General features: G+C 47.4%; 1 protein-coding gene across 1 annotated transcript in view; it reads left to right on the top strand.

The window, feature by feature from the left end:
- LOC139760856 (uncharacterized) overlaps window positions 1–15,058 on the top strand; it is a 113,862-nt gene that overhangs the window by 26,659 nt on the left and 72,145 nt on the right. The gene's annotated exons all lie outside the window — the stretch shown is intronic.

Below are 15,058 nucleotides of genomic sequence, written 5' to 3'. Positions count from 1 at the left end.
CACCGGCTGTTGTCACCAGCTGTGGCTTCACCGGGTCCTGGAAGTGTACTCATCATGAACAAGGACCCTTAACCCCACTCCACACCTCTTCTTGCACCACTAGTTACCTCCACTCCATCCTGCCCCAGTCGTCTTCTAGGTGAATCCCCATTCCCCCATTCCCCCCAATACCCCCATCGCCCCATTCCTGAACAACAGCGAGCCACCTCCCGTCCAAGGAACCCATCGCCCCCCCCCTCCCCTACTCATACTGTACGACAAAAGCGTCGTCTTCGAAGGAGAACTGTAAACCAATACTGCCCATCAACACGACCATCAACGGACCATCCAGGTCGCTACGGGTGATCCCACACGACTTGTAAATGTGTCGTGGCGGCCCAGGAGGAGCAACCTGCTGGGGAATGACCAGCGGGAGAGAGGCTGAGGGAATGATGACCTCCCTGTAGCAGCAACGGCCCTCACCACCAGCAGTAGTCCTGTAGCAGCAACGGCCCTCACCACCAGCAGTAGTCCTGTAGCAGCAACGGCCCTCACCACCAGCAGTAGTCCTGTAGCAGCAACGGCCCTCACCACCACCAGCAGTAGTCCTGTAGCAGCAACGGCTCTCACCATCACCAGCAGTAGTCCTGTAGCAGCAACGGCTCTCACCATCACCAGCAGTAGTCCTGTAGCAGCAACGGCCCTCACCACCACCAGCAGTAGTCTCCTCCCCACCATTGTTGTAACACACCAGCAACAATAAGCTATTAACGTCGCTCCAGCATAAACACGTCCACCCCCAACAGAAACGATCATCAACAGTATTATCACCAACACCAACAACAACGGAAGCAACAGCTGCCCAATCACCGGTCACGTGAGTGTGTCCCCGCTCCTCCTCCTCCTCCTCCTCCTCCCACACCTCTAAACCCCACCCTAAGGGAGGGAGGGAGGGTCATTATGGATCTATCGCTTCGTCCGCTGACCAAGTTTCCTGGGAGAGGCTACTGAGGCGCCTGGTTTATGCATGAAGTGCAGGACTTCATTCAAGTCTCTATCACGAGAGATGGCGGGAATCAATATATGATACTAATCAAGTTCACAATGGATGAAAAAAAATATATATTCCTGAATGGGTCCGATGGATTTCAGAATAATCAGTAGGACTCGTGCTATCCCAGTGAGGTTCGTAAGGGTTAATAAGAGACCAATTTCGTAAAGGCGGCCCCACTTTATAGTTTGATTTCCATCGAACTTTAAAGTCAATCTACCATTTATGATGACGAATGCATCAGGCAATGTCGCCAGCAATCGGTATTTGTCAATAGCATGAAACCAAAGTCACCACTGTGACCAGACCGATGAGCATTTCTCAAAATCCTTCGTCCGTGGTGTCATAAAGTTTCACACAAAAAGTGGTAAGATACTTTTTTTTTTTTTTTAGCGTGTGTCCATGCAATATGTATTGATGCAGACAAAACACTCGGGGAAGTGGGTGGCTTGTTCGATGGAAGGTTTAGAAAAATGCAGAGTATCTTAGACCAAAGCAGAGACATGGAGGTTGAGGAAGCAACACACGGCAGGACTTAATTAAAACGCAGGAAGAACGAAAAGTAAGATTACTGGTGAAATGCAAGTAAGACAGACGTGTCTTTGACGATTTATAGACTGGAAGATCATATTCCAGCCAGAGAGGAGAGTGTTGAGAAGGAGAGGGAACTGATTTAAAGACTGCCACAGGCTATAGACATGCTTGGTGCAGTTTTTGAGGGATGAGGAACAACGAGAATTTTAAGACATAGTGAAAACATAATGAGAGGATCAATGATGATTACCTTCAATAAGGAGTTTTGTAGGTACGATAGAATGTATCTAACAAGAAGAAACTTGCTGTCAGGGAGGAATGCAGAGAATAATTCCTCAGCGGCGGTAGATCGAGGGGAGAAAATGGGACAAGAAGTAAAGATCATAACCAGAAGACATAAGAGCGGGAGACATATTATATGAGGCGAAGGACCCAAACCGGCCCAGCAGTGCACTACCTGAGGGAGGCCAAGCATGAGGATGTCAGAGTGAAGGTAACATATGCGAATGCTGATAGACTGGTTGTGAATGGAGCAGAATCGGAGTTCGACGATCGAATTAAAGGAAAAATTAATATTGAGTAACAGACTTGCTAAACTTACAAAAAAGAGATCAAATCTGACTTAAAACATCCAGAGGAATGTATGATAGCACGGAGGGGAAGAGAGAGAGGAGAAAGACGGGAGGGGATAGGCAGCCTTGAGGTTCAGGAAACATAACTAGATAGCTCATTCAAAATAAGTTATAAAGAGAGGAGTTAATGTGGCACAGAACCGCACTGTGATGTTCATGAATCTTAATCTTCTACACAATTCTAATGAACTAGAACGTACCTGATAAGATAACAATTAAGAAACAAATCAGAATGTCACACACAACTGTGTAAGACTCACTCCTCAGATGGGAAAGCTCAAATGATGAGGAATTTCAATTATACACAGACTGGGAGAGTTTAAATCCTCTTGGAGAGAGAGATTCATGAAGACACGGGTTCTTGGAATGTATACAGAACCAATTTCTGCATCGGAATGCTACTGAGTACACTACAATCAGAGAGGCCGATGTACCATCATTACTAGACCTTAACACATAGCAACGTGGATGGACGTTAAGTATATCACACATGATACGCTATCTGGAGAAAGAGATGATGCGAATTCGAATATGTGGTAAAGGAAGAAATATAAGTGGTGAAACCAGACATAGAGAGGAGGTACAGTGATGGAATCAAATACAACTAAAGAACTTCTACGACAACAGATACTGGAAATTGGAATTCTGTAGCCATGACATAGGTCAGTGTTATGAAGGGTCTGTACATTCTTTGAGCAAAGAAGCAGAAACACGGTTACGTATGGCTGCAAATACGGAATTAAGGTTACAAACTAATATGTGCTGCAGTAAAACATGTGAGAAAGCAAGAGAGATAAAGGATGTGTTGTGGAGGGGAGACAGGAGGCACTAGAGCCAACCAAGATATGAAAGCTACAAGAGAACAAGAAATAAGTTTACCAGGAAAAGGAATGAGGTACAGATGAACTATTCATCATGGACAAGGAAGACGATAATGCCAGAGAAGAATGTTATTTGAGGAGTAGCTCACAAGGCTAAGGGATTCAGAGACCCAACACTATTGAGGTGTGATGGGAAGGAGATCTTAGAAAACATAAATATTTCTAGAAAGAAATAATGATCCGGGTGGCACAGTGCCCTGTGCCACGTAAGGTCCATGGTCCTGATGAAGGTTTCTCGTGCGTGATGAAGAATACAGATACGTTTGACGAGCCATATATAATTCTATTGAAGATGTTGCTAGAGGAATGTGAAGTGCCAAGGAAGTGGAAGAGGGTAAATGTTGTACCTGTCACAGAGACAGACGACCAGGAAGCTACACTGAACTGCAGACTCAGTCCCGCTGATCAGAGTGTTCTGAAGATACTGGAAAAGATAATCTAGAAGTAAATGGATGACCACTTCCAAAGGAAAAACACCTCAGTGAGAGACAGCACGGATTCAGAGAAAGGGTGTCCTTGATGGCGAGACTCTTATGCTTCAAGGAGAGGGTGAGTTCCAATGGATGGTTGGATCTTTTTTTGGTGTTTGGACTCTCAGAAAGCATTTAACAGTGTTCCACATATGACGCTAATGAAGAAGTTGGATCTTCGAACAGGAATAATAGGAAGACTCCTTCACTCGACAGACAGGGACAGAAGACGCTGGTCGGGGTAACCTTTTCGAAATGTGTTGGGATTATCAGTGGTGTGCCGCAGGGTTCTGTCGTGGGACCATCTCTCTTCATAAACTGTGTAAATAGCTTGCCAGCAGGACTGGACTTACATCTGTACATATATATATTTGCAGATGATGCCATGGTCATGAGGGGAGTAAGGATTGCATATACTCACGAGGGAATCTAAACGATCCTCAACGTTGGTCTGACACATGGTGGAAAAGATTCAACCAAAGAATATCCAAAATAATGAAGATGCGACCAGTGGAAGAAGACCTCGACGCGAGTGTCATCTAGCAGGTAATAAGGTGCAGGAATCTGTGTGTGAGAGGGACTACGACATGGACACTGTACCTAACCACACGCCAGAGCCCCACCTTAGGAGAATCAAGGACGCAAATCGTGTCTGCTGGCAAATATTAGAATCGCATTCAAGGATGAGGAGACATTCAGCACACAGTCGTAAATTTGGATTTGGCCAAAACTAGAATAGGCTTCTCAAGTTTAGTCACCGCACTTAAAGGAGCACAGAGAACTAATAGAGAATAAGCAGAGGAGGGCAACAAAGATGGTACAAGAATTAAGAGAACTGAAATTACATTGAGAGGTTATTGACCATAGAATTGTGCACGGTGGGTGAGAATGCAACTGCAGGCAGGCGGAGCCCGGTACCACCTATAGACAGAAAGAGAGAGACAGAGAGATTACTCACGTATCTATGAGTAACTACAATGAGATTTCGCCAGTAAGCAGGGCTAGTGAGTTACGTGTTCTCCTGCGTTATGTGTGAGCTGCAGAGAGTGTACGTTTGTGGACTAAATACCAGCAACCCAAGTGAACTGGCAGCAACCTGGGCCAGGGAGCAGAACCTGACAACCACTGCAATGCTGGCACACTTCGCCGCCGTCACGAAACCCTCTCGATACCCAGGCGGTAGTACGTCCCTGGTCGATGGCTGCTTGCCACCTATCAACCGAGAGAGAGAGAGAGAGAGAGAGAGAGAGAGAGAGAGAGAGAGAGAGAGAGAGAGAGAGAGAGAGAGAGAGAGAGAGAGAGAGAGAGAGGAGGTATTACAAGAAATCATTAACCTGGAACATAGTTTGTGATTACACCGTGACGTGGTTACCAGATATCAATATAACACATCCCTTGGGAAATAACTGCGACACGTAGATATTCTACGACCCATTTTATGCCGGCAGATGACAACAGAATTCATAATTTCCCGTACGAGTGACTAGAGATGAATGGAGACATTACACACGTGATATACATACACATACATACACATGATGCACGGGCATTTCAACAGCCCTTCATCACGAAGAAGAAGAAATATATTGAGGGGAGACCGTCTTGAGTTTACTGACAGTAAACAACTGCTCAAAAGTGACACACGATATATTGTTAAGCGACGTGGGTAAGGTAAGAGACAGGGACTCCACCAGGGGAGGCTGAGAGAGGTGAATCAGGCCACACTTACGAGTTTTCACAGCACAGGAAGAGAACTCCATGAGACGGGGTGTGGTCCCACGAAATATGGGGACACACCAGACAAAGACCCCACGGGACGAAGACCCTACGAGAGGCTGACCCCTAAGAAGCGATGGCCCTACGAGACGAGAACCTTAAGAAGACGTAAGCCCCGTGAGACAAGGACCACTGTCACCATTCGAATCCAAATCCCACCAGTCCTTGTCTTTGTCAATAAAATTCACCATTGCTGGTGTGGAACCATTTCTGAGAAGCGCTCGCTTTACTGTCTCACGAACCATCCTGATTCTTCCTTGATCATTATCATTGTATGTTTGTTTTAGGTCGTTAGAACTGATTTATAGATCATACGATATCATCATCATCATCATCACTATACACACATCTTCCCTACAGTTAGTTTTCCCGTTATGTATGGTCTAACTGGACCATCTTCCAGTGTGTGTGTGTGTGTGTGTGTGTGGTTACTGGGACCTTCTACGCATCCAGAATGACAATTAGCTAATGCTGACAAGGACAGGGTCAAGGAGGAGGAGGAGTAGAGAGGAGGAGGAGGAGGAGGAGGAGGAGGAGGAGGAGGAGGAGGAGGGGGGGGGTATATGTTGTTATCTACGACCCCGGTGGTCGTCTGGTGGTCGTCACTCCTCCGTTGTGACCCTGACACCGGTGTCAAGGACCAGCCACCACTCATGGCCCACTTCCCTGCACTCTCTGGCATCCAGGTGCTGCTCACCGGAGCCTTAATGCTAAGGACGTCTTGATGTAATAACAAAGGATCCTCACCAAGCCTCTCCCCGCCTCCAGCTCCCCACCCGCCTCCAGCTCCCCACCCGCCTCCAGCTTCCCACCCGCCTCCAGCTCCCCACCCGCCTCCAGCGCCCCACCCGCCTCCAGCTCCCCACCCGCCTCCAGCGCCCCACCCGCCTCCAGCTTCCCACCCGCCTCCAGACTGACCCTAATGATAACATACAACGTTCACTCTGAGCTTTCTTAATCTCGTCTAATAAAAATTTGTAGTCATTTGGGTTTCGTTCAGTACGGAGCTTAGCATCTTCAGTGATTCTCAGACCGCATGAGGCGGCTCTCTGGAGGGTAGAGAGGCAAGGTGGAGCGTCTGGAGGACTGGCGGAGTGTTTGGAGGGCTGGTGGAGTATCTGGAGGGCTGTTGGAATGTCTGGAGGGTTGGTGGAGTGTCTAAAGGGCTGGTGGAGTGTTTGGAGGACTGGTGGAGTATCTGGAGGGCTGTTGGAATGTCTGGAGGGTTGGTGCAGTGTCTGGAGGGCTGGTGGAGTGTCTGGAGGGTTGGTGGAGTATCTAAAGGGCTGGTGGAGTGTCTGGAGTGTTGGCGGAGTGTCTGGAGGGCTGTTGGAATGTCTGGATGGTTGATGGAGTGTCTAAAGGGCTAGTGGAGTGTCTGGAGGGCTGGTGGAGTGTCTGCAGGGCTGGTGGAGTGTCTAGAGGACTGTTGGAGAGTCTGAAGGGCTAATGGAGTGTCTAGGGGACTGGTGGAGTGTCTGGAGGGCTGGTGGAGTGTCTAGAGAACAGGCGGAGTGTCTGAAGGGCTGGTGGAGTGTCTGGAGGGTTGGTGCAGTGTCTAAAGGGCTGGTGGAGTGTCTGGAGGGTTGGCGGAGTGTCTGGAGGGCTGTTGAAATGTCTGGATGGTTGATGGAGTGTATAAAGGGCTGGTGGAGTGTCTGGAGGATTGGTGGAGAGTCTGGAGGGCTAGTGGAGTGTCTAGAGGACAGGCGGAGTGTCTGAAGGGCTGGTGGATTGTCTGGAGGGTTGGTGGAGTATCTAAAGGGCTGGTGGAGTGTCTGGAGTGTTGGCGGAGTGTCTGGAGGGCTGTTGGAATGTCTGGATGGTTGATGGAGTGTCTAAAGGGCTGGTGGAGTGTCTGGAGGATTGGTGGAGAGTCTGGAGGGCTAGTGGAGTGTCTAGAGGACAGGCGGAGTGTCTGAAGGGCTGGTGGAGTGTCTGGAGGGTTGGTGGAGTATCTAAAGGGCTGGTGGAGTGTCTGGAGTGTTGGCGGAGTGTCTGGAGGGCTGTTGGAATGTCTGGATGGTTGATGGAGTGTCTAAAGGGCTAGTGGAGTGTCTGGAGGGCTGGTGGAGTGTCTGCAGGGCTGGTGGAGTGTCTAGAGGACTGTTGGAGAGTCTGAAGGGCTAATGGAGTGTCTAGGGGACTGGTGGAGTGTCTGGAGGGCTGGTGGAGTGTCTAGAGGACTGTTGGAGAGTCTGAAGGGCTAATGGAGTGTCTAGGGGACTGGTGGAGTGTCTGCAGGGCTGGTGGAGTGATGGCAATCCTGAAGATTGGGTGTACGTGTACATGTATGTGTTCTTGTGTGTGTGTGTGTGTGTGTGTGTGTGTGTGTGTGTGTGTGTGTGTGTGTAGGATCCGCACATTCTGCTGCTCTTTTGCCGCCGAGTTCACTGAGGTATGACGGGAGATCAGCCCTTCCTCAGCGACCCATAACAGCCACAGCAACACTAGTGTGGATGACAGAGAATGAGGCTCCTTATGACCAGACGGTCGTGTTGCTCACCTGAACCAGGTAGAGTGCTCTCTCTCTCTCTCTCTCTCTCTCTCTCTCTCTCTCTCTCTCTCTCTCTCTCTCTCTCTCTCTCTCTCTCTCTCTCGTGCCGGTGCACCACACACTCACCACTGGCTCTTATGCGCACCGACCCGAACCACTAATCTCTCACAACCACCTGCCACACTCTCTCCCAACTATGACAGCTTCTCCCACGAACTACAGGCTTTCCCACGTACCATAGTCTCTCCCACTTACCACACTCTCTCTCAACTATCACAGCCTCTCCCACCTACCACTGTTTCTCCCACCTACCACTGTCTCTCCTACATACAACACTCTCTCCCACCTACCACACTTTCTCCCACCTACCACACTTTCTCCCACCTACCACACTTTCTCCCACCTACCACACTCTCTCCCACCTACCACACTCTTTCCCACCTACCTCACTCTCTCCCACCTACCACACTCTCTCCCACCTACAACACTCTCTCGCACCTACCGCACTCTCTCGTACCATTTTCATAGCACCCGACATGGCACGGGAGGAGAGCTGCTCTGATCATGGTTATCTCGGATGAATGAAAGATAAATCCCAGGAAGATGAATGAGATTAACTGTAGTTGCTTGGGTGTTTGCCGTCCATGATCCTTGAAGGTGGAGAGGTTATTATAGGAGGAAGGGAAGACGAAAGAAGGAGGAAGAGAATGCCACAATTTCGCTCTCCATGGAGAGGAGGAGGTACCATAACGTTCAATCCTCGAGTGATCCGTCTCCACACACAATCTATGGGAAGTGGGAGCGAGGCGCTTGCCGTAGATCCATGCATGAGGGCAGTGGCCAGTATGATACCTGTGAGATAAGGGGAGGACACAGCAACATCAAGGAGGACGGAAGGTTATGTGTGGAGATGTGAACAAAACTGAACACAATATTCAAGATGTGGACCAACCAATGGAACTGAAGGGAATAAGAATGATTTTCCTTGATGTAAATTCAAAGGTCCTTACCTATGATTCCACTAATAATGTTCGCTCTTTTCGCTGCTGCTATGCACTGCTTACTTAGATTTCGGTCACCAGAGATTATCGTGCTTAAGTCTTTTTCTTCATCTACCTTCTGCAGTGCAGCAGGTTAGTTCCAAGCTGTAGCTTGACTCTTTGTTTTCACTACCGAGACGTAAAACTTTGCACTTACCGATATCAAAATTCATTCGCCACTTATATTCCAGTTCATCATTTTGTCTATGTCAGTTCGAAGCTGTAGATGTTCAAGTTCATTTCTAGATTCATTTCCCTAGCTTTGTATCATCAGAGAACTTTGATATCTTGCAATGCAGCCCATTATCAGTATCATTAACATACATGAGAAAGAGAATCGGTTCCAAGACTGATCCTTGTGGCACTCCACTCGTTACGTCTGATCATCTTAAGGCTTGACCAACTAATCACAACTCTTTGTTTACGGCCAGTCAACCAATTTGCTATCCACTTAAGCGCAACCCCAATAATGCCATGTGACATTTTTTTATTGTATCCTATAATTCGGAACCTTATCGAAAGCTTTTTGAAAATCTAAATAGATAACATCAACTGCTTTACTTTCGCCATCCATGTTGATTATACCATAAAAGAAATCAAGTGGATCTGGCAGACATGAGCGATTTCGTCGCAGACCACGCTGAGAATCGTCTATCATGTGGTGGTCCTCCAGGATGGTTTACAGTTCGATCTCGAATTGTGGTTTCCATACGTTTTCCAACTACTGACGTTAGATAATAGGACGACGATTTCCAGATGGTGACTTAATGTTAGGGGCTTTAGAGACTGTGTACTTTAACAGAATAGGAAAGTGATCAGGCATAAAGTTATCACACAAAATGATCAGACATAAAGTGATCAGTCATAAAGTTATCACACAAAGTGTTCAGACATAAAGTGATCAGAATTAAGTGATCAGGCAAAGTGATCAGAATTAAGTAATCAGACATAAAAGTGATGAGACATAAAGTGATCAGTCATAATGTTATCACACAAAGTGTTCAGACATAAAGTGATCAGACATAAGGTGATCATAATTAAGTGATCAGACAAGTGATCAGAATTAAGTGATCAGACATACAAGTGATCAGACATAAAGTGATCAGACATATCGGTGTTACACTGGCAGACTTCCATCCATCTGGAACTTTTTCCGTAGCAATTGACGTATTGAAAAGTTCAGTAAAAGGCTTAACTATATAATTTTTCGCCTCTCATAGTTTTCAGAAAAAACTTATCAGGGTCTGCCGTTTTATTTACTTTCATTCCGTTTATTGCTGATGTTATGTCTTCGACTTTTATGTTGGAGGGGTCAGAATGGTCTTTCTTACGGAGATGGGCTGCATCAAGGGTATGATTCCTGCCATAGTCTCTCCCACCTGTCACAGTCATTGCGTGTGTGTGTGTGTGTGTGTGTGTGTGTGTGTGTGTGTGTGTGTGTGTGTGTGTGTGTGTGTGTGTGTGCGCGCGCGCGCGCGCGCGAATATCATTACCTACTTGTAGTGACCTATTCATAATACGAAGAGGGAGTTTGAACCTCGTGGCGCCCCATCTCTTTCGCTTTTTCTACTATAATACAACTTTATAAACCTTTTTATACTATCATCATTCACTATTTCATCCACAGCTCTGTCAACAGAGAAGTACAATCTATAATTTTTCTAACAAGTATTTTTCATAGTTTCTTGTTATAGTCTCTGGTTGTTCTATATTCGCATCTTTCGAAAAAGTGCCCGCTGACAGCATCAACAAACTAGATTATAAACTTGGAGGTTGTAACCATCACCCTTCACTCATCTCTTCTTCATTTGGTGGGCAAAATCTATGGCCTTTAACCTCTCACTGTAACCCATCTCTCTTTTATCTTTTGCACCTTCTTTGTTCCCTTCCTCTGGACCTTCTCCATTAGCTTTTTGTGCTTTAAGTATGTTGACCACACTGGGTCTGTGCTGTGAACAGCTTGCTCAACTTTTCATTACCTGTGCATTTTTTTTTTTTTTTTGTATTTGCCAGAAGACAGTTTGGGCTCTTTGCAATCCTCCTGTGATGGTGTTCTGATGAAAGGCATAGATGTACACAACGTCGACTTCCAAGTCCTTCGTATTTTACAAACCACAATCCGACATGTCTGGTGTAAATTCCCTTGCCTTTGTTATGGTTCATAATTGGTCTGGTTCATGTAATGCTAAAGATATCTTTAATTGCTTCCCCAGTCTTCTGAAAATAATAGTTGGTTGACGTTTTCGCTCAAAAAGAAATAAGTAAAATTTCTAACGTAATGAATTTGGCAACACTCGTCAAGTTCAGTTTGAATTTTTGTTATTAGTTTTCCCACCCTCACTGTTATCTTATTCCCAATTTGCCACAGCGAAATATTGCACCTGAGAAATGTTTTTAATAACAACGGTTAGTTTCCAACATGAAGCTTAGACCAAATCTATCCTTACAAATTCTCTGAGGCTACTACTGGGTTAGTCTATCAGCTGGTAGAGTTGCCGATCAGTAGTGAATATATTTTTCCTATATTTACTGCTGCACTGCTCTGTAAAACTTCAATCGTGTACTTCTTTATTCACGTTATGTGTATGATTACATGTATGAGTATATTTCTAGTTGTATATCTGCCTGTGCGTATATATGTGGCTATAATAACTTCGTGCGGTACGAAGGAAATCGTCAAATGAATTTGAAATTTTGATCATCAGTCAACAAATTCCTACAGTATATAGTAGATATATAATTCCTATTGTTATACATCGTATATCATGATATATGACATACGAGACAACGCGAGACATACATAAGAAAAGACGTCTCTATAATGACATATTTGCATGATGCAAACACCCAGGAATATTTTTTCTTTTTCGTTATATGACCGGAACTGGCCATTTCTCTCTTGACCTCCACACAACAAACCGCTCCATCCAGTCCGCCCCGCCCCACCCCACCCAGCACCGCCCCATTGAGCCCAGGAACACTGATGCCATATGCGGCGGGAACCCCACACCGAGGGGGTCGAGGCCACACTTTGAGTAAACATCCCCAGCGCACACCTGCCTGGCGATCGATATTTATATTTTTCTAGTCGAGGCTGCCGCCCCCTGCAGCTTCCTCGCCATGACTGTACTGCAGTTGTACTGCGTAATGGTGTTATGTGCTCCAGAGATCGTGCTCACTGAGACTGCACTCGTGGATGTGTTCCGTAGGGTCGCACTCCGTAGGGCTACACGCCATTGGTCGTACTCCATGACGCTACACTCCAGAGGTCGTACTCTATGAGGCTACACTCCAGTGGTCGTCGTACTCCATGAGGCTGTACTTGAGAGGGTATGCGACGTCGGGAGTCTCATTAGAGGCTGTTCACAACCTACGACTTGTACCTCAGAGGTCGTTCGTGCTCCAGGGTCGTCCACTAAGAGTCGTTCGTGCTTCAGGGTCTTCCTGTAAGAGTCGTTCGTGCTCTACCGGTCGCCCTCCACACACGACCACCACCAACACTACCCAGGTCATGCATGACCCTGTCATTCACGCGGTGTTCTTGTTGCGTGCTGTACGGGACGGCCCCCTCCGTGCCGCTGTGGGAGACGTGCTTGACGGCGGTGCCCTTGGCCAAGCCAGGGAGCCCAGTGAGACACCCAAGTGTGCCAGGCCCGGCTCACCCACTTGTGGCTCCTGCCGCAGCGTGATTTCCCAAGTCTACAGACGAGGCCCAACTCCCTCACACGCGACTCTTACTCTCTGATTTTCCAGAGAGCCTCACTTATCATACCAGATGCGATGAATGATTCACCTCCAGTGGTATGTCTGTGTTGAGGAGGCGGTGTGTCGTGACGTGTGTGGTGGCGCGGCGTTGCAGGCGCGGCCGCTGTGGTAATGTGGTCATCGATCCCTCCTTCACTGCCTCGTCATTGTCATGTAAGTGTATAGACCTAACCGAAGCGCCTGGTGGTCAGCGTTGCTCAGAGCGCAGATATACTGCGTCGCGCCTGGTGATCAGCGTTGCTCAGAGCGCAGATATACTGCGTCGCGCCTGGGGATCAGCGTTGCTCAGAGCGCAGATATACTGCGTCTACCTACAACTGTACGCCTGGTACACGATCCCATCATGATTCATAACCATTGCCAGTACTTTGTAAACTACCAACGTACGGGTGGATATACCGTTGTAACCCCGCGCCCTTGATCCGCGCTCTCTGTCGTGCATCGCTACGTTGGGGAACTAGACGGAGGGACGGACGGATGGTAGTGAGTGGGGAACAAAACGGACGGACGGATGGATGGTAGTGATTGGGAACAAGACGGACGGACGGACGGACGGAAGGATGGTAGTGAGTGGGGAACAAGACGGAGGGACGGACGGATGGTAGTGAGTGGGGAACAAGACGGAGGGACGGACGGATGGTAGTGTGTGGGGAACAAGACAGACGGACGGATGGATGGTAGTGACTGGGAACAAGACGGACGGACGGACGGACGGATGGTAAAGAGTGGGGAACAAGACGGACGGACGGACGGATGGTAGTGACTGGGGAACAAAACGGACGGACGGATGGATGGATGGTAGTGACTGGGGAACAAGACGGACAGACGAACATTCGTAACAGAGAAGCAAGACGGAAGTACACAATCGCTACTACACTCACGGACGGACGAACTGCAGCGTCCCTTCCTCATCCTCCTTGCATCCCACCCTCCCTCCCTCCCCCACAACAATGTCACTTCCTCTACCCACGTCCCTCGACGTTGTTTCCGCCTCGTCCCCTACAACAATGTCCCTTCCTCTACCCACGTCCCTCGACGTTGTTTCCAGCTCGTCCTCTACAACAATGTCCCTTCCTCTACCCACGTCCCTCGACGTTGTTTCCAGCTCGTCCTCTACAACAATGTCCCTTCCGCTATCCACGTCCCTCGACGTTGTTTCCGCCTCGTCCCCTACAACAATGTCCCTTCCTCTACCCACGTCCCTCGACGTTGTTTCCGCCTCGTCCTCTACAACAATGTCCCTTCCTCTACCCACGTCCCTCGACGTTGTTTCCGCCTCGTCCCCCACAACAATGTCCCTTCCTTAACCCCAGCACGGAGATGGCGTGTCTCCCCAGCGATAGTGTCCTTTCCCCCAACTCCCGTCCCCAGCAATGTGCCCTCCCTCCCTCCCTCCCTCCCTTCCCCCATCCCCATCCACGACAGTGGCCCTGCCTCGTTCTCCCCCTTCCCTCCCCTTCTCCCCCAACCATGGCCACAATTATAGTGTGGCCATAAAAGCTCACATTGGGTGGTACTGACCTCACGCCCCACACACCTGACTCTGCTGTAGCATTCCACACTGTTATGGGCCTCCTTATACACCTGCTCACACACAGGTGTACATTATTATATTAATATCACAAGTCCATTATCACATTAGAATTACAGGTACATTATAGAATTAAAATTTCAGGTCTATTGTTACGTTAAAACTTCAGGTATACGGTTACATTACAATTTCAGGTTCATTATTACATTAAAATTTTAGGTATGTTATTGCACTCTAATTACAGGTACATTATAATATTGAGATTTCAGGTACATTATTACATCAGAATTTCAGGTATATCATTTCATTAAAATTTCAGGTATGTTATGTTTTATGCATTAAAATTACAGGTCTATCATAACACTAAAATTTCAGGTATACCATCACATTAAAATTTCAGGTACATCATAATAAAATTTCCGTCGTAAACAAACATCACAACACACACACACACACACACACACACACACACACACACACACACACACACCTCCCTGGTGTTACGGTTAGCGTCACTGACCATCACACATGCACGAGCAGTCTGGAATCAAACTCACACGGGTTCGAATTCTGGTTGTGGCAGCCGGTACACAGACATCCTAGGTGTTTTTCCTCCCCCAAGAGGCTGGTCGAATGAATGGGTACCTTGCATAAGCTAGGTTGTGTGTGTGTGTGTGTGTGTGTGTGTGTGTGTGTGTGTGCATACATACAAAGGAGTAAAGACAACGTAATATATGCAAGGTTCAGAAGGCACAACCCGGGTGTAAAACATGGTAGCGGGTTTTACAGAGTAATCACCCGCAGGTACTCGTCTTCGAAGGCGTAAAAATAAAAATGTACAAAGTAAGGGAACATAGTAATGTCTGTGTGTAAAGTTCTAAGTGTTATTCATGTAATAGTTT

This window comes from Panulirus ornatus, chromosome 3 (genome assembly GCF_036320965.1).
Source record: "Panulirus ornatus isolate Po-2019 chromosome 3, ASM3632096v1, whole genome shotgun sequence".
Lineage (NCBI taxonomy): Eukaryota > Metazoa > Arthropoda > Malacostraca > Decapoda > Palinuridae > Panulirus > Panulirus ornatus.
The sequence above is the reverse complement of the archived record's forward strand: the minus strand, read 5'-3'. Positions and strand labels throughout refer to the sequence as shown.